Genomic DNA, 18,455 nt, shown 5'->3' with positions numbered 1-18,455 from the left:
TAACATCTGATGAAGTAGGGAGCAACAAGTCCGGGGCAGATCAAGAGAGAAGACTCCAAGCAGAGCCAACAGCAAGCGCCAAGGCCCCAAGGCAGCAATGAGGTGGCTATGTGGCTGGAGCAAAGTCTGTGCCTAATGACTGATCAAACGTTGCTTCTGGCACCCAGCCTGGCTCCTGCCCCAAGCTGAAAACAGATCATCAGCAACAACTCTAGCTTCCCAAGCCTCTCCTGCCCAGACTTGCAGCTCCACCCAGGTCAGAGGCACCGCTGCAGGGACCACAGAACAATGGGCTCAGCTCTGTGAAGACAGGAAAAGCCACCATGGTTTTGACAAAGAACCCAGGAATGGCGTTAAAGGCTTCTTTGGGCAGTGTCCAATTTATGTAGCAATTTTCTTGCCCACATCTGCGGAGGTATAAAAAGACAGATATAAGACAAGGATGGAACTACTTTATGTGTGTTGATATCCCTTCCCCACGGTTCTGTACATCTCAGAGCTCCTGCAGCGTGGCGGGTGATCCCAGTGGCTCCTATTTCACCTGGAGGCAGGACGGTCCTGCTGCCATGTATGGCAGCTCTGCCAGGGCTGAGGAGGCAGAGACTGTAATTCTCAGTTTGGTGTCCTCATCCCTACCACTTTTCTGCCACTGAGTTTTTGGGTGGGCATAAGTTCACTGGCAGCCTGGGTTCCCAGTCTTACTCTCCTCCAGGCCTGGTAGCTCTTCTTTCCTGCAGTGAAAACCTCTCCAAGGGTTTTAATGATCCTGCCCAGTTCTGGCCTGCCACACCCATCACAGCCTGGTCAGTCCAGAGAGCACTGAGTCCTCCTGCTTCCTCTGTCAGCAGTGACATCAGGCATCTTCCCTAGGCTTCCTCTAGAAACTGGTCCCTTTTTGTCCCTCTTCCAGGTAGCCTTTTCCCCCCAATGTTGTTAATGGATTCATTTGATATCTTGTTTTCCTTTGAAGCTTTTGTGAAACTCGTGTAGACTCATGGAGCATCCAAGTGAGGTAACATCACCATCAGTGCTCCTTCCCTGGCTCACTGCCTCGGGAAACCAACCTGGTAGGTGTTTCTGAGACTCTCAGTGTCTATGGAAGTCCCTGGGGATTTCTCACTCAAATCTGCAGAGTGTTTAGTCTTCCTGGACTTTTGGCTCTAGGCAGTTTGCTTGGAAGTATTGAAGGAGAGTAGCTCCCTGACCCCCATGTGATAATATTATAGGGCCTCCGAGCATGCTTGTTTGGCATTCTAGGGGCTGGGAGATTGGTGAGACACCCCAGATGTCTGCTTGACTTCAGGGTGGCTGATAAGAGTAGAGACCACCACCCAAGACCCGGAACCACAGCTTCCTCTGACTTGCAACTGTGCTGCTGCCTGGGATGGATTCCTTTCTTCTTAAGGTTGAACTTTCTCTTAAGGAGTCCGTGTTTGGGTGTTGTCCCTAACCACCCCACCTCCCCCACTCCCTGTCCTAAGTTCTGCAGGCACCAGGGACCCCAGTTGTGGACACAGCGGGGTTCTTTCCCTGGAGCTCCAGAATCCAGGTAGAATCTGGGAAGGGTGGGAAAAGAGGTCATTCCATCATTTGGACAAACCTAAATCTAAATTTAGCCCCAGCCTGCTACAGAATATCAGTATGAAAGAAACTTTGGACGTTATTAGGTCAACTGCTTCATTTTGCAGATGAGAAAACAGAGGCCCAGAGAGGTGAAGTGGTTGGACTAAGAACATGGACCTCATGGCATGAGGAACATGGTCTCCATTCACTGTGCCTTCTGCCCTTGTTGCTTTTGAATTTTATAAAAGGTCCTTTACATTCAAAAACCTCTTCTTTCTGTTCCCCTGCCCACCCTCTACCTCATAGAACTTCTGATAAGATGCCTAGGCCATGAGTGGCATTCTTGGGCTGTCTTGAGTGTGAAGACACCGTTGTGGCTAGCCTCCTTGATCACATATGGGGCATCGACACATATTTATTGAATCAGATTAGGACATAATTTTCCTTTTTTTTTTTGAGACAGAGTTTCACTCCTGTTGCCCAGGCTGCAGTGCGATGGCACAATCTCAGCTCACCGCAACCTCTGCCTCCTGGATTCAAGCAATTCTACTGCCTCAGCCTCCCAAGTAGCTGGGATTACAGGTGCCTGCCACCATGCCCAGTTAATTTTCTATTTTTAGTGGAGACGGGGTTTCTCCGTGTTGGTCAGGCTGGTCTCGAACTTCTGACCTCAGGTGATCTGCCCGCCTCAGCCTCCCAAAGTGCTGGGATTACAGGCGTGAGTCACTGCACCTAGCCAATTTTCGGTTTTTTAATTCTCCAGTAGTATATTAATAGAACTACTGCAAAAATAAAAGTGCATATTTTCCACTTAAATAATTAGGATAAATCAACTTAGATTGTTATTTTTCCTGCAGGACTTATAGCTTATAATGGGCTAAAAAGCACTGTGACTGTTGGCCAGGCATGGTGGCTCACGCCTGTAATCCCAGCACTTTGGGAGGCCGAGGCGGGCAGATCATGAGGTCAGGAGATCAAGACCATCCTGCCTAACATGGTGAAACCCCATCTCTACTAAAAAAAAAAAAAAAAAAAAAATTAGCCGGGAGTGGTGGTGGGTGCCTGTAGTCCCAGCTACTCAGGAGGCTGAGGCAGGAGAACGGCTTGAAGCCGGGAGGCGGAGCTTGCATTGAACCAAGATCGTGCCACTGCACTCCAGCCTGGGCAACAAAGCGCAGCCTGGGCGACAGAGCGAGACTCTGTCTCAAAAAAAAAAAAAAAAAAAAAAAAAAAAAAAAGAAAAGCACTGTGACTGTGGCCATTTAACACGAACTCCAGAAAGTGTTCTCCATACCATATTTTGTGAAAAGCTGCACAAAGGTGGATGCATGGAAAATTGAAGGTTTGCCTGATCCTCTACCAGGGAATCCTGGTTCTGTGGAGCAGCCAGAGCTATGACTGGTCTCCAGGACAGGAATGTGCCTGCTCCCTGATGAAAGTGCCTCTCTGTGGCCTCAGGGCCTCTGTGAGGCAAGGCAGAGCTCCTGTCCCTGCATGAGCACACCTGGGGCTTCTGGAGTGGCTGAGACACTTATGCTCCCTGCTTCCTGCTTCCTGGAGCAGAATTTAAGGAAGACTACTGGGCTTTTGCCTCAGGAGACCAGACGAAACAAAACCTCCTTTCAGAGGGGCATTCTTCTGACTTTTTCTTCAAGTGGAATTGTGACTGTAGGTTTGGGTTTAAACATTGAATTTCAATTTTGCATACACACACCAAGAGGCCTCGGGGCAATGGGGGTGTTTGAAATGTACACCAGCCCGAGTCCTCTACCTGCCAAGTGTTCGATTAAGCTGCTTAGGTCTGTTTCCACCATCCTGTCTTTCAAATATTTATGTGGCAGATTATAGGCAAGCTTCAAAGGCAAGGAAATGCAAATCTGTTCTATAAATCATGGAATAACACAGCTGCTGTCTTCCTCAGTGTGACAGCTTACGAATGCCAGCATTTCTGTCTGCAGAAGGGGTGGTGGGAATGGGCTTCTCGAGTGCAGCCAGGCCTGTGTGCGTGCCTCTGTGTGTGTGTGTGTGTGTGTGTGTTGGGAGTAAGGAAGAGAGTAGGGAATACTAATAATATTCGCATTTTTGCAAAACAGCAGTTTTTTTGTTGTTTAAATTTCCCAGCAGTTAAGGAGTTAATTTATTTTGCTAATCTTAAAGAACTGTGGCGGGATAAAACCTCACCTGGGATCTGAGGCATCCAGAAAACTAGAGATGAAAATGGCTTTCGGTTTTGGGGAAATATACCTAGAACGTGAAGTAAGGGGAGAGAAGTCAACAGCAATAACTTTGGAGATTCCAAAATGAATTTAATTTAGTCTAAATGAATAAAAAGGTAATTGTGCATTGCAAATACTTATGCAAATTAAGTTTTGCCCCCAGGGTCTTAACAATCTGCCAGTGAAGCCCCCAGTGTGCCAAAGATTAGACTTTTGTGGGCTCTTTTTGGCTGTTGCCATGAACACATCAACTTGGTACATTGGTGTTCAGTGACCCATTAACATCCACCAAGACCAGCACTGGGGTTTATGGTCCTTGCCCAGCAGCTGGTTTTGGCCTGGTGTCATTCTAAGGAAAAACCTGGGAAAGCTGCAGTCAACAGCGTGCAGGGACCCAAAGGAAGATGCTGTATAAGACAAAATGAGTGGGGATAATGTTTGCCATGTATTAGTCAGGATTCTGTTGGAAGTGACTCAAACTCACTTAGGCAATAGGGGGAATTTTCTGGGTCACTGAAGGGAACATTGAATAACCAAATCATGGGAAAGGAACGAAAGTAGTTGGGCTCGGGAACAGTTGGAACAAAAACTGGAATGCTACTAGGACTGTCTTCCATCACCTGTCTTTACTTTTTCTCTGTGCTGGCTCCTAACATGGCTGCATATTAGGACTAGTAGATTTTGTGCCTAACGACTTTTCCTATTATAAAGACTGTTTTGCACCTGACAACTTTTGTCTCTGTAGAATCCTATTTTGAATAATCCCAGAGAAGAAATTTATGATTGGTTGAGCTGGGATCAGGTGTCCATGCCTGGACCAATCAACTGTAGGAAGAGGACAGAGAGTCATATAAAAACATGGCAGCTCTTACAGTAGTCATGTTGATGATGGGTGGCTTTCCCAAAAAAAAAAAAAAAAAAAAAAAAAAAATGGAGTGGGGAAGCTTTGGACAGACAATCCAGTAAGCATCTACTACATTCTAGAGAGAGCTGGAAAAAAGACCAAAGAAGGCAAAGAAAGGGGGCCAGAAAAGATGCTGTGATGACTGAGTTTCATGTTGGAATTCATTGACTGACTCCTTGACATTCAGTATTCCATAGGATTCCCTAATGACACTAAATGCTCCTGGTTTTTCTATTTTTCTGATGGCTTTTATTCTGTCTCCTTGATTGTTCTAGAGCCTTCTCTTCTCTGCACTGAGAATCTCCTCAAGATTACAGGCCCTTAGTTTTGTATCTTGCCTCTAGAGAAGACAAATAGATAGCTTCTTTCCAACTGCATAAACAGTATTCCCCGTCAGCACCCTCCTCTTACCTTCCAGAAGAAATCTACACTTGGATTTCCTTTAGTCACATTTAATGCCTTTCTAAAAAAGTGTGGTTCCTGAACCAGTCACATGAGAATTACCTGGAAGCTGATTGGAAACGCAGAATCTTGGGCCTTATCCCAAAACTGCTGAATCAGAATCTGCATTCTAACAAGATGACCAGGTACTTAGTAAGTCCATTAATTTGGAAAGCACCACTTTAAGCAATTAGAAAGGGAACTCATAATCAATCTGCTCTCAGTGGCGGAATAAATGTTTTTTCACAATTTTCCTACCAGGTCAATGGCAACCCTGTCTAGAAACCCAGATTCACAACAACTCTCAAAATTACTTTTCCAATACTTTCTTGTCTTCATTACCTATGTCCAATCTGTTACCAATTTCAACCTATTAATTCCACTGTCCAGTAGGTCTGTTTTTCCTAACCATGCCTTCCTCACTTTCTGCAGGCTCTAATAGATGCATTTGCCAGTCAGCCTCCTCATTTAAAAAATGGGTCAAATAATGCTTACAATGCCTCCTATGCATATTTACACACAATACAAATTTAATGTGTAATTATCTTCATCCTGGTAGGACTGGTTTTCCACTATGGCTTTGTACACAGTTGTAAGGGATGTTGCAAATAACGTATTATTAACTATAAAGTGCCAAAATCTATGAACAATTTTGATTTTAAATAAATTCGAAGGGATTAAAGATTATTTCTAAAATTCTTTTCCCTTATCTGCACTTTAATATGCTATAATGAATAACAGAGAAAGTGGTGGAATAATACCTGGTAGGCCAGGAATTATAGATAGCAGTGTCTTACATATGAGTATCATCTATGATAGAGGTCAGCAAACTCTTTCTGTAAAAGGCCAGATAGGATTTTAGGCCTTCTGGGCCATATGGTCCCTGTTATAACTACTCAACTCTACCATCATAATGAGGAAGCAGCCAGAGGCAATACATTGCACATTGATTACTGTAGCTTTAAAGTAAGTCTTGATATCAAATAAAGTCCTTCAGTTTTGAACTTCTTTTTCAAAATTGTTTTGGCTAACATACGTTATTTTCATTTTTTACAAATTTTAGGTTCAGTATAAAAATTGCTTAAAGAAAAAATGCCTGCTGGGATTTTGATTGGGGTTGCATGTAATCTGTAGATCAATGTGAGGAGAATTGACAGCATAACACTATTGAGTTTTCCAATTCACAAACTGGTATGTCTCTCTATTTTCCAAAGGTCTTTAATTTCTTTCAGTAGTTTTTTTGTAGTTTTTAGCATAGGTTCTATACATGCTTGGTTAAATTAATTCCAAAATATTATCTATTTCTGATGCTATTGTAAATGATGTTTTATATTTTAATGTCTCACTTATTTGTTGCTTGAATACAGAAATACAATTGATTTTTTCTGTTAACTTTGTCTTCTACAACCTAACTAGATTCACTTATTAACGTAGTAGCCATTCAGGGTAGACTTGTTAGTATTTTCTAGATAGAAAATTATGTACATGACTGAGCATGGTGGCTCATGCCTGTAATCTTAGCACTTTGGGAGGCTGAGGTGGGAGGATTGCTTGAGGCCACGAGTTTGAGACCAACTTGGGCAACACAGCAAGACCCCATGTCTATTAACTAAAAGAAGAAAAGAAAATAAAAGAAAATTGTGTACTATGTGAATAAAAAAAGTTTAACTTCTGTTTTTCCAATCTATAAGATTTTATTTTATTTTTTAGGTCTTATTTTACTGGTGGGACACCAATATAATGTTGAATAGAAGAGAAAAAACAAACATTCTTGCCTGGATCTCAATATTAATGGGAAAATGTTGAGTCTTTCAATATTGATTTACAGTATTTGCTCAGGTTTTTCACTGATTCCTTTATTAGGTTAAGATAGTTGTCTTTTATTCCTAGTTTACTGAGTTTTAAAAATCGTAACAAGGCACTGAATTTCATCAGATGATTTTTCTGCATTGTTGTAAATTATCATAGGATTTTTCTTTTTTATTCTGTTAATGTGATGAATGACAATGATTGATTTTCAAATGTTAAATAACCTTGCATGCCTGGAATAAACTCCATTCAGTCATGATGTATTATCATTTTAATTATATTTCTGGATTCTAGTTGCTAATAGTTTGTTAAGAATTTTTTATCTATGCTATGTTCATAAGGAATTAGACTATAATTTTCTTTTAATGTCTTTGTCTGGTTTTGTTGTTAGAATAATGGCGACCTCATATAATGAGTTGGAAAGTATTTCTTCCCCCTCTATTTTCTGAAAGATTTTGCTTAAAACTGATATTATTTCCTTTTTAGATGTTTGATAGAATTCATTATTTAATCTATCTAGGCCCAGAGTCCACTTTGTCAGAAGAGTTTAAGTTATAAATCCAATTTATTTAGGCTTAACATAGAATTGATGAGATTTTCTATTTCTTCTTGTGTCAATTTGAGTTATTCATGTTTTCAAAGGAATTATCCATTTCAACTAAACTTTTTAATTGGTTGGCGTAAGTGGTTCATAATATCCCCTTTTTATTTTTTAATGTATATAAGACTTATAATGCTGTCCCTTCTATTATTATTAATATTTATTTTTGTGTTTTTCCTTTTTTATTCTTTATCTGTCTTGCTGGTAGAAGTTTATTTTTTATTTTTAGGGATTTGTTTTCTCTTTAATGGAAAACAAAGCTTATTTTGAGGATTTTTTTCGTTCATCAAACATTAGCTTGGAATTGACTGTCATAGTGTTGGGAGTGTGGTGGGGGAGGGACTACAAAAAGCAGAAGATAGTTTTTACTTTCTTTTTTTAAATTTTCTAAATTTTACTTTAAGTTCTGGGATACAAATGCAGAACGTGTAGGTTTGCTACATAGGTATATGTGTACCAGGGTGGTTTGCTTCACCTATCAACCCGTCATCTAGGTTTTAAGCCCCTTATGCATAAGCTATTTGTCCTAATGCTCTCCCTCCCCTTGCCCCCCATCCCCCTGACTGGCCCTGGTGAGTGTTGTTCTCCTTCCTGTGTCCATGTGTTCTCATTGTTCAACTCCCACTTATGAGTGAGAACGTGTGGTGTTTGCTTTTCTGTTCCTGTGTTAGTTTTACTGAGGATGATGGCTTCCAGTTTCATCCATGTCCCTGCAAAGGACATTAATCTCATTCCTTTTTATCGCTGCATAGTATTCCATAGTGTATATGTACCACATTTTCTTTATCCAGTCTATCACTGATGGGCATTTGGGTTGGTTGGTTCCATATCTTTGCTGTTGTAAATAGTGCTGCAATAAACATGTGTACATGTGTCTTTATAGTAGAATGATTTGTATTCCTTTGGGTATATACCCAGTAATGGGATTGCTGGGTCAAATGGTTCTAGATCCTTCAGGAATTGTCACACTGTCTTCCACAATGTTTTAAGTAATTTGCATTCCCAACAGTGTAAAAGCACTCCTATTTCTCCACAGCCTCACCAGCATCTATTGTTTCTTGACTTTTTAATAATCACCATTCTGACTGGCATGAGATGGTATCACATTGTGGTTTTGATTTGCATTTCTCTAATGATCAGTGATGTTGAGCTTTTTTTAATATTTTTTTTTTTTTGCCACATAAATGTCTTCTTTTAAGAAGTGTCTGTTCATATCCTTTGCCCACTAAAAGTTTATTTTCTTCAATGAATTTTTTTTCAAAGAATGAACGTTTGGATTTATCAGTTTTCTTTGCTATTTGCATATTTTCTGTTGTACTGATTTCCTTTTTTATGTTTATTATTTCCTTTCTTCTATTTATTTGAAGTTTATTTTGCTGGTTTTTTCTAGTTTCATAAGGTAGAAGCTTAGAGCATTGATTTTTAAACTTTTTTTCTTCTAATGTAAGCATTAAAGTTGTTAATTTCTGTCTAGGTACCTCTTTAACTGTATCCACATATTTCTTTCTATCTATCTATCTATCTATCTATCTATCTATCTATCTATCTATCTCTATCCAATCTATTTAGTTCAATGCATTTTCTAATTTCCCAAAATATTTTCTGGCCTTATCCATAGGTTATTTTAAAGTTCATTGTTTAATTTTCAAATATTTGTGAATTTTGTAGATTTTTTTCTTCTTGTTTTTTAATGTAGTTCCATTGTGGTCTGGTCAGAGAACATACTCTGTATAGGGTTTGAATATCTTTAAATTTATTGAAACGTATTTTATGGCCAATTATGTGCCCTCTGTGTCCTCTAAGATAAATGTTCTATTTTCACTTACAAGGAGTGTGTGTTTCATAGTTGGCTGTGTGGAGTATTCCATAAATATCAATTAAGTTTGATTGATTGATGGTGTTGTTCAAGACCTCCATATACTTTCTAACTTTTGTGCCCTTTTGTTCTATCAACTACTGAGAGAGGGGTATTAAAAATCTCAGACTATACTTTTGTATTTGTGTGGTTTTTCTTTCAGTTCTGTCAGTTTTTTCTTTGTGTATTTTCAAACTTTGTTATTAGGTGCACATACATTGACTATTGTAAATATTCTTGATCAATTGACCCTTTTTTATGATGAAATATTTCCCTTTAATCTGGAAATATTTCTTTTTTTTTTTTTTTTTTTTTTTGAGACGGAGTCTCGCTGTGTCACCCAGGCTGGAGTGCAGTGGCACTATCTCGGCTCACTACAAGCTCCGCCTCCCGGGTTTACGCCATTCTCCTGCCTCAGCCTCCGAGTAGCTGGGACTACAGGCGCCCGCCACCACGCCCGGCTAGTTTTTTGTATTTTTAGTAGAGACGGGGTTTCACCATGTTAGCCAGGATGGTCTCGATCTCCTGACCTCGTGATCCACCCGCCTCGGCCTCCCAAAGTGCTGGGATTACAGGCTTGAGCCACCGCGCCCGGCCCTTAATCTGGAAATATTTCTTATCATGAAGTCTACTTTGTCTGATATCAAAGTAGCCACTCTAGCTTTATAATTAATATTTGCCTGGTATATCTTCTTCTGTTCTTTAACTTTTACCTATATGTATCTTTGTATTAAAAAACTAAGCCTTGTAAAAAACAAATAGTTGGATGTTGCTTTTCTACCAGGTATAATAGTATCTTTTAATAGATGATTTTGGTCCTATTATACTTTTCTACCAAGTATAACGGTATCTCTTAATAGATGATTTTGGTCCATTTTTACGTAATACAATTCTTAATGTGGCTGTGTTAAATCAGTTAACTATTGACTTATTGGTTTCATTTTTTCTTTGGTTTTGTTTTCCTTTCTCTCTCCCTTCTTTTGAATTAAAAAATTTATTATTTCATTTTATTTTCACTATTGTCTTATTAGCTATAACTTTTTTAATAGTTTGTTCTAGGGTTGATATAATACATCTTTTATTAATTGTTTTCTTCTATAATGTAGAATCTGCCTTTAAATCTGCCTAATGGGCTTTTTGTTTTAGATATTGGGGTGTTTTTTAGCTTTAGATGGCTGATTTGTTTCTTTTTCTGTTTTTTGTTTTTGTTTTTGTTTTTGTTTTTTGAGATGGAGTTTCACTCTTGTTGCCCAGGCCGGAGTGCAATGGTGTGATCTTGGCTCACTGCAACCTCTGCCTCCCAGGTTCAAGCGATTCTTCTGCCTCAGTCTCCCAAGTAGTTGGGATTATAGGTGCCCGCCACCACGCCTGGCTATTTTTTTCTATTTTTAGTAGAGACGGGGTTTTACTATATTGGCCAGGCTGGTCTTGAACGCCTGACCTCTCAGGTGATCCACCTGCCTCAGCCTCCCAAAGTTCTGGGATTACAGGCATGAGCCACTGTGCCTGGCCTGTTTCTTTTAATGATTTCCATTTACTTATTTATTATGTTCGTGTTTTCCCTTAATTGCTTGAATAAATCTATAATCGTTGTTTTAACGCCCTTGTTTGCTAATTCCATCTTTTTCATTTCTAGATCTGCTTCTATTGTCTGATTTTCCCTTTCATTATGGGTTACATTTCTTGTTTATGGCATGTCTAATAATTTTGACTGGATTCTGGCTATTGCGAACATTCCATTGTTAGCCTAAACTTTCTTGTGTTTCTTTACAAATTATTGATTTTTGCTCTTGCAATAGATTAAATTAATTTCAGATCAGCTTTATCCCTTTGAGGCTTTTTTAGAAAGAGTCTAGAGTATCTTTTGCTCTAGGACTAGTTTAGCCCTACTAGTAAGACATACTCTTTCCAGGATTTCACCTGAATGCAGCAAGTACTCAATGAGGTCTTTCCATTCTGGCTGAGCTGAACTCAAATATCTCCCAGCCCTGTGCAAGCTCTGGTAGTTGCTCAGTTTATAGTTCCCCGTAATTTATCTTTCCTTATCATTATTATTTCCCAGGGTTTATGGAGTTTCACCTTAAACATGTGCATTTTATTATTTAGCCAAAGATTCAAGAGGATCCTCTGCAGATTTCTGGAACTTACTCTGTGTTGCTCTTTCATTCTGCTACTGTGTCTCACAAGTTCCATCCAGATGCCTCAGCCTTCCTGAACTCCAGTCTCTGACTTTTTGAGTCAATGAGACTGCCATACTCTGAATTCCCCTTTCCTGCAACTGGTCCAGAAAATGCATTGAAATAAAAGGCTAGGGCTATGGTAGGGCTCACCTCACTTGTTTCTCTTCTCCCTGAGATCTCATGCCTGAAATGCCTGTTGTTCAATAACCGAAAATAACTATTTCAGATATTAATATTTTTGTTTAATTTTCTAGTTGCTGACACTTGGTGGACTAGATGTGCACTAGTTACTTCGTTCTGACCATAAACAGTCTTATTAAAATTTAATTTTATGCTGTTTTTCATGAACACTCGTTTCCAGTCAATTTTCAGCTGATCCCTGTATACAATTTGATGTTCTTCAGTGTATTTAGACCTTTCAGGCCTTCCTCAAATGCATTTTCCCCTTTCTTTCTATGCCTCACTCCATACAAAAGCTATTTCAAACTCACCTTTTCCAGAAAACCTCCTATGATTAATCCATTCACCCTCTTTATTCACCTGCCCTTTGTTGTAATTTGTACTTCGTTTCTACTACATTAAATTGCACTTTTGACCATGTAGTTTTGTTAAGTTTTTGGCAGTTATTTTATGTGTGACTGTTTTGCTGATGATTATAAGCAGAAGCTTATAAATAGAAAAAACCTGTCTTTCATTTATTCCCTTTGTTGCAAACCCACCTAATTCAACTGGCTGTTCCCAAGGTAAATATTGGTGACCCTCTATAGTTTGGTGGAGAGGCATTGTATTACGAAACAAACGAAGCTAAATATCAGAGCTCTCATGTGATGGACCACTTCCAAGGCCCTGGGAGGGTCCCCAGCCATCTGTTTACATGGTAGATGGTTTTATAAATTTTGCCAAGGACAGATTTGAACCACAATGGAATAAGGCACTCTCTCTTTCCATTATGAATTTGTTTCAGCCAGTCTCCCCTTTCAGGTGGTGGGGAGTGACCATAAGCATTTTGGGGATCTAGTTAAGGAAAGTTGAGTTGGTGATACATTTAGCTGCGGTTTAGTGGGAGGTATTTATGTGGTTTGCAGACATTTCCATGTATAGTTAACTTATTCCTAGCTGTCCTGTGCAGGAATATTATTACCACCCACGGGGCAAATTTACCGAGTGATATAACAGGAAGATACGGAACCAGAGCACCTATGAACATGAACCTATGCTATGGTACCCAGCACTGGATCCTTACAGGGAGAGGGGAAGAAACAAGGTTTTAATTGTGCGAAGCCAGAAACTAATCTCTGGAAGTGTCTTTCCATCAAGACATAAACAATTCTAAGTGGAGGATTCTGTTCTCATCCATTTCTAGTAAAGGACATTCTGTCAGGAGTGTGCTTTATATGCAGTGTATACAATTATAAACATTCCATGATGTTTTCTTTTGTGAAGATATTATGCAAAACTAAATTCATCAGAATTTTTCTGTTTATAGTGCACAACCTTGTGGAAGAACTACAAAGAGTGAACTTGTCTATTGAAGTTGCATGTTTTATGAATCTTAAAAATTAACATGGAAAAAATTTTGATCAACCAAGTTAGAGGAAGCACTGAATTATTTTATTCTCTCTGTAGAAACTATTACAACATGGTGGTGACGTGAAGAGGCCAGCAAGGAGGATGCAGCAAAAAAGTAAGAAAATACATTACACAGCCATATCAACCATTAATTAATAGAAATATTATGTTATTTGGGGGATTTTTGTGGTATTTGTAAACTTTTCAAGATTTGAAGTCATTGGCCGGGCATGGTGGCTCATGCCTGTAATCCCAGCACTTTGGGAGGGCACAGCAGGTGAATCACCTGAGGTCAGGAGTTCAAGATCAGCCACCAACATGGTGAAACCCCGTCTCTACTAAAAATACAAAAATTATCCAGGCATGGTGGTGCATGCCTGTAATTCCAGCTACTCGGGAGGCTAAGGCAGGCGAATCGCTTGAACCCTGGAGGCAGAGGTTGCAGTGAGCTGAGATCGCGCCACTGCACTCCAGCCTGGGAGACAAAGTGAGACTCCATCTCAAAAAAAAAAAAAAAAAAAAAAAAAAATTGAAGTCAATTTTTTCTCATTCTGTATTCATTTTCATCGCTAATTTTGTATTTATAATTTTTAATACATCTTTTTCAGAGAAGACCCTGAAGGTATGTAAGTCTCAGGCCCCACAAATTTGGATCCAACCTTGAGTAGGTGAGGATATTGGCTCTTCCCCCTTCTTAACCTTGTTATCGGGTGATATGGTTTGGCTGTGTCCCCACCCAAACCTCATCTTGAATTGCAGCTCCCATAATTCCTACATATTGTGGGAGGGACCTGGTGGGAGATAATTGAATCATGGGGCGGTTCCCCCATACTGTTCTCGTGGTAGTAAATACGTCTCACAAGATCTGATGATTTTATAAGGGGTTTCCCCTTTCACTTGGCTCTCATTTTCTGTGTTGTCTGCTACTTTGGTAAATATTAACTAACCATCCCTGGAGTACGCAGTCCCAATTACAGCAAGTGATCATCCCTTGGGTGCAGATTACATCTAAATAACATATACAAGCAAATCACACTGCCAATGCTGAAGTGTTTCAAAGTAAATTCAGACATAAACATAAACAAAGTAAACAGAGAATATAACTTATGTATCTCTTCTGTTACAGTTGCTTTTTCATTGAGTTCTGTGGAGCTCAGATTCCTGTGGAGGGTAGCAGAAGGGAAACTTCAATTACAGCACATATGGTCTGATCTGTTCTACATATTAAAGTTCATACTATTTTCTTTGTGATAAATGAAGGGTGTTCTGCTGCATCTGAAACTAGTGCTCTAGCACTAACCACCTGTCTCTATAACACGTATCCACTCAAAGTTACAATGAAAGCCCAAAGATGTGCTTGAGTTAGCTTATGTCAATGAAAATATTGCTAGAGACTTGGTGTAGATCTGCTGAGCTGCGTGTGAAAACTACAGTGTAATCTGATCCTCCTCTCCCTCTTTCTTTTCACCACCATTGTTGTCAATATATATTCCTTCCACATTTTACCCAAGAAAACTTAGTATACTGGGGTCACATTCTCCATAACCAAGTTGCCAAACAGAAAGACTTCTGGAATAGAAGACGTCTCCTAACTTGGGGAAGAGTGCTTAGAGGGGAAGAGATGAGGGATGGTCAGAGCTAGGATGTATTTCATCTTGGTCTGCAGTGGACGTTTATTATCTGCCAAGACCCGTTCTTTCTGGCACGGATATCCTTTCACTTAGGAACATCCCCCCAATGATGAGGCTCTATAAGGGCTTCTCTCATTTTCCCTTGGACTGTGAGATGACCTAATACTCCAAGATATTAACCAGGTGCTTGCTTGCTTGCTTTCTCCTTCCTTCCTTCCTTCCTTCCTTTTTCTTTTCTTTTCTTTTCTTTTCTTTTCTTTTTTTTTCTTCAGATGGAGTTTTGCTCTTGTTGCCCAGGCTGGAGTGCAATGGTGCAACCTCAACTCACTGCAACCTCTGCCTCCTGGGTTCAAGCGATTCTCCTGTCTTAATCTCCCGAGTAGCTGGGATCACAGGCATGCACCACTACGCCTGGCTAATTTTGTATTTTTAGTAGAGACGGGATTTCTCCATGTTGGTCAAGCTGGTCTCGAAGTCTCCACCTCAGGTGACCCGCCCACCTCTGCCTCCCAAAGTGCTGGGATTACAGGAGTGAGCCACTGCGCTTGGCCTAACCGGGTGCTTTCAAAGGTGTTTTGAACCAAGAAGCAAACCCTGCCCTGTTGGATGCAAAGCTGGGAACATGTGAGATGGGAACTGCTGGCATCCCTGCCTCCAGCACTGAGAGGAAAGCCAGCCGGAGAGCATAGAGCTGCCTGCAGCAAGCAGGAAAAAAGGGTGAGGAGAGAGTGTCCCGAGAGCCTCCAGCTTCTGGCTCTAGTGGCCACTGATGTCCAACCCTGTTTCTGCCCTTCTTGTTTTGGTTACAGGAGCCCACAAATCCTCTCTATCATTGGTGCTTATTAGAATTGAATTTCTGTCATTTTTTTAAAACCAAGAATGTACAAAACAATGCACTGGCTACGGCAGCAAAATTTTAGAGCCTGATAAAAGAAAAGAAATAGAAACCACAAGAAGAATGGAGGAAATCTCCAGTAATTCACAGGAAATAAAATAACCAGGGAGAATAAAACTTTGCAGTCTTGGGTGTCTACAGAGGTGGTACTGAAACAAGTGACCTTGAGATCACAGCTCAGGAAAGCCCATGTGACTGTGCTGGTTCTCTGAGCCCAGGGAGGTGGGATGGCAGCAATGGAACAGCATTCCTTTCTCAAAAGACAGACCTGGGAGGTAGTGGAGTGGAGGAGACCATGGAAGGTGAGAGCTCCTGCATGAAAATCCACAAACCATGAGTAGAGAGAGTAATGGAGAAGATAAGGAGAGAGAGGGAAGGGGGACTGTGGCCTGCACACGAGGTTGTGCAGCCAGATGTAAGGCCTGGAAGCCACGCTCCTGAGAATCACAGTGCACATGCTGGGTTGGGGCAGAGAGCCACGTGCAGCTCACTGGCAGGCAGAATCAGGGGCTGGAGGCATAGAAAGCCAAGAGCCAGGCAGCAGCAACTGGCTGACCCTGGTAGGCAGTTCCAGGAGTGGGCATGTCTGGGCACAGGGATTGGAAGCAAAATTGATTGACTCAGGAGTAGACAAATATGGGTTCAAGGTCAATCAAAGAGCAGAAACCAGGTGACACAAGTGAGTCAAATCTAGAAAGAGAGTTGTAAAAGTGGGCAGACACAGGTAGAGGGAGGACCTAGGAACAGAGGCTAGAAACCAGAAGGGGTCTGCTGTGGTGGATGGACAAGGGGCAGGAGCCAACCGACACAAAGATGCGCATAGAATTTCACCAGATGGCTGTCTGCTGAGCTGTGGAGCTGTGGCTTTTCTTCCTGCTTGTCCACAAGCGGGTGACTCTGCCCTCGGGGCTCAAAGGCATGAGCAGGCCTTCTGATGACACATTTGACAACGCTGGCACAGAGGCAAGATTGAGTGGGGATAGCTGGAAATTTCCTTCTCCTAGACCCTGGGTGTCTTATAAATTCTCCTCATGTTGACAATTTCGTCTTTCATAGTTTAAAGAAAGAAATGAGAGGGACTGCTACCCTGCACCTAAGCACAGGGGTCATGCGCTGCAGAAGTGGAAGTGACAGGGACCCTGAGAGGAGCCATCTTTTGCAAAGTTGGTGGCATCCGGGGCTCAGGCAGAACCCATTCTGAAAGCAGGGTTCAGACGTGTTCGGAAAAGAGACTCTCAATGAGAAGACAGCTCAAGAGGAAAGGGAGGCTAACTGGGGCTAACTGTATTTTGTTAACAGATGATAGCAAGAAGGCAGAACTCGGGCTGTGTGTGGTGGCTCACTGCTGTAATCCCAGCATTTTGGGAGGTTGAGGCAGGTGGATCACCTTAGGTCAGGAGTTCAAGACCAGCCTGGCCAACACAGCAAAATCCTTTCTCTACTAAAAATACAAAAAAATTAGCTGGGTGTGGTGATGTACGCCTGTAGTCCCAGCTACTCAGGAGGCTGAGGCAGGAGAATTGCTTGAATCTGGGAGACGGAGGTTGCAGTGAGCCGAGATCACGCCACTGCACTCCAGCCTGGGCAACAGAGCGAGACTCTGTCTCAAAACAAAACAGGCAGAACTCCTCAAATTGTACTTTACTTCCCAATTCTCAGTCAGGAAGACCCATCTTCAGACTGGAAAGGGCAGAATTAGTGCTGGTTAGAGGGAACCAAAGCCATATAGAATTGCTCTGAGCAGACTTCACACACCCATTAAATACCCCCCACAGAATTTAGCCCTTGCAAAGGGTTCCTCAGATATTTCTGAGATTCCCCCAGGGTGACAGGCTGTGAATGCTTGTTCACCACCCCAAATCATCCCCTGATGCTAATGACACTCAGGAGACGGACCCTTTGCAGGGCATAGCTAGCCAGCTCTGCTGCTGCCACCACCTGGGATGAGGGATGCTGGGTTTCCCTTTGCCTTCCATCCTAAGCACAGGACACAGCATCCCCTGAGTCCCCAGAGCACAATCCTCTTTCTAATATACCAGCTGCACAAGTGCAGGAATTTTTGCATCCCACCCACACCTCCACCTATGTAACCCCAAGGTCTAGAACAGTTTTTGGTAGACAGTAGGAGCTCAGTAAATCTCTGACTTCTAACAAGTGTTTAATAAACAATCAAAAGTGAAAGAAAGGGCTGGGCAAGGTGGTTCATGCCTGTAATCCCAACACTTTGGGAAAACAAGGGGAGAGGATTGCTCGAACCTGGGAGTTCGAGACCAGCCTGGGCAACATAGCGAGATGCTATCTCTATTTTACTTTTTAAAAAGTGAAAGAAAGAACAAGGCAGAGAATAACTAACAACACTTAAAAGATGTTGTGAATTTCAGGATCCTCAGACTCAGATTTGGAAATGCCCAGTGACGAAAAGGTACCCACCTTAAGCAGTCTGATGGCTTGGCATGCAGAAGATGTCTTTGTGGGCAGAAAAAGCTTCTCTGGGCTGAAAAAAATAGAAAAATGTGTCCCCTCTCCCCACCCGCAAGGCAGGCAGATACCTTAGAAGACAGAGATCCCAGTTGGTGGGCAGGTCCTTCTCAGGTAAGGGTTTGGTTAGTAGGTGGTACCTTTGTGTTGAAAAAAAGACATGCCTTTCTCCCAGCAAGGGCAGCCCCCAGCAGGGTGCACAGTTTGGCCGCAGTCTGTTGGACAAAGCTGCACTGTCTTCCTACAGGGCTCCTATCCTGTCATGTGGCATGAGCCAGCACAACTGCACGCAGTCTAAGTGCCCTCAAATCAG

General features: G+C 41.6%; 1 long non-coding RNA gene across 1 annotated transcript; it reads left to right on the top strand.

The window, feature by feature from the left end:
* The first annotated feature begins 329 nt into the window (after positions 1-329).
* On the top strand, positions 330-14,411 carry LINC02868 (long intergenic non-protein coding RNA 2868). Its single transcript, XR_005240240.1, has 4 exons — positions 330-415; positions 971-1,067; positions 13,752-13,806; positions 14,265-14,411. It is a non-coding gene; the product is annotated as a long intergenic non-protein coding RNA 2868 (long non-coding RNA).
* The last annotated feature ends 4,044 nt before the right edge of the window (positions 14,412-18,455 follow it).

Source organism: Chlorocebus sabaeus, chromosome 20 (assembly GCF_047675955.1).
Source record: "Chlorocebus sabaeus isolate Y175 chromosome 20, mChlSab1.0.hap1, whole genome shotgun sequence".
Classification (NCBI taxonomy): domain Eukaryota; kingdom Metazoa; phylum Chordata; class Mammalia; order Primates; family Cercopithecidae; genus Chlorocebus; species Chlorocebus sabaeus.
The sequence above is the reverse complement of the archived record's forward strand: the minus strand, read 5'-3'. Positions and strand labels throughout refer to the sequence as shown.